The sequence below is a fragment of the Bison bison genome, unplaced genomic scaffold (assembly GCF_000754665.1).
Source record: "Bison bison bison isolate TAMUID 2011002044 unplaced genomic scaffold, Bison_UMD1.0 scf7180017864489, whole genome shotgun sequence".
NCBI lineage: Eukaryota > Metazoa > Chordata > Mammalia > Artiodactyla > Bovidae > Bison > Bison bison.
The window spans coordinates 10,788,785-10,790,668 of record NW_011495048.1 but is presented as its reverse complement, the minus strand read 5'-3'; the positions used below and the strand labels follow the sequence as shown (position 1 = coordinate 10,790,668).

The window sequence follows — 1,884 nt, the reverse complement described above, 5'->3', positions numbered from 1 at the left end:
TGGCTTAAGGAATATTTTTAAAATCAAGGAACAGATAAGGACCAAAAGGCAGACAGAACCTGAGGGTTAAATACTATATAGATGTTTAGTATTAGTGAATCTGCTCAAATATGTTTATTTTTATCCTAACAAGTGTGAACACCTAAGGAACATAGTGCCAGGGAACTATGCCAAGCATTTTATTTCAGTATTTTATTTAATCCTCAGAAATCATGAAGTAGGTACTATTGTCACTCCCATTTAACTGAGCAAACTGAGGCATGAAGAAGTTACCTAACTTATGCAAAGTTAGTAACAAGGTTGAGCTAAAGTCATGGGATTTGACTTGAAAGCCACAGCTCAACTGCTTTCCTCACCTGTACAAATAGCTGGCCCAACATGTTAATAGAATTAAAGTTTTTGTCGACTTTTGGCTGCACTACTGAGTTTTTGCTTTCTTTTGGCTTCCTTCAGCCACTGAGTGTCTTCTGTGTTCCAAGCACTGTCCTAGGGGCTGGGGAAACCACAATATAGTGTGATGTGTAAAGACAGAGGCTACAGAAGGCAGACCAAAGTAGGGAGTGATTATTAGTTGAGGGGTAGGGAAAGACCTTTAAAAAGCTTTCCAGAAGAGGTGAAACCTGAGTTATTTCCTCTTTTCTGCAGCAGGAGACTCAGAACTGATTGACCCAGGTGGTGGAAGGAACAAGAATGAGAAGGGATGACCTCTACCTTTTTTTTTTTTTTTAATTTTTTAATCGAAGGATAATTGCTTTGCAGAATTTTGTTGTTACCTCAACCTCTTAATCAAGCCTTGTACCGTTGATTTCTTGACCCAAAACACTGTGTTATGCATTATTTTAACAACAACCTTCACATCCTAGGTCTAGGAACATAAGGGTTTTTATGAATGTCATCTATCTTCGTGTCCGCCCTCCCCATCCTCCTCCAGTAAACTCCCAGTGAGGTCCAAATCTGCGGTGGCACTGGCTGGTTTCCGTTCATTTTTATTACAAACAATACACCGAACCCAACCCAATAATTATAAAGGGCCTGGACAGGTTTTGGACTTGTGCCCCTGGGCTGAGAACCATTCTAGTGATGACAGTTGGAAAGGGTGGCCTTTCCAGGCAAAACATGTGAGACGAATTGCATTTTCTCCTCGGCAGCGGGGCTGCAGCATTCTAAGCGACCAGAAGGCATCGTTCGTCTCCATCTTAATAGCCGGAATGACCCTGAGCGGGTGAGAGAGAGTCTCTAAGGCAGCCCGGATTCAGGAGCAGCTCGAGCCCCTAACTCCCGGAGCACCTGGGCAGGGCAAGCGCGCAGGGTAATAAACAAGACACGCCCGAGGCGAGGCCGCGGAGGAGAGTCAGTCCTCTGAAGCCGGGGCAGCAACGCGGCGCAGCTGCTCGGACGGGAGGATGCCCGGACACGCTCGCTCCCGCGGCCCGATTTCGCCGCGCTCAGGCTTTTCCAAAGACGGCCTCCCGCCTCCGCGCCCCGACTCCCGGCAGCTACTCTCACCCGCCGTTCCGCCTGCAAAATGGAGGCTCAGGCACGAGGCGCCCCCGGCCCCTTAAAGCCTCGGCGCCCTTAGGGGAAGCGACGCAAGGCCCCGCGGCCGCCCCCGCAGAGCGAGGGGGCCGGGCCGCAGCCCCCCGAGCTCCGCGCCTGTGCACCAGCCGGTCGCTACCTACCGCGTCCGGAACCCTGCGGACTCCCCGAATGAGCCGGCGGCGTCAGCAGTCGCATGCGGCAGCTACGAAGACGGAGTCCCAGGTGGACACAGAGGCCCTCCCGCCGGAGTCCTGAACGCCTGGGGCGGGACCGAGCGCCCGTCACGCCCTCCGCCGCCCCGCCTCCGCGCGGAGGGCGCCTTCGGAGAGGCGCGACCAATCCAGA

General features: G+C 52.2%; 1 protein-coding gene across 7 annotated transcripts in view; it reads right to left on the bottom strand.

Moving 5' to 3' along the window:
- Positions 1–1,802, bottom strand: part of CEP68 (centrosomal protein 68kDa) — a 27,312-nt gene extending 25,510 nt beyond the window's left edge. For all 7 annotated transcript variants that reach the window (XR_827309.1, XM_010863323.1, XM_010863324.1 and 4 more), the window contains exon 1: positions 1,680–1,802. The gene's annotated coding sequence lies outside the window, so the exon portion shown is untranslated. The remainder of the gene's footprint in view (positions 1–1,679) is intronic.
- Between the last annotated feature and the right edge of the window lie 82 nt (positions 1,803–1,884).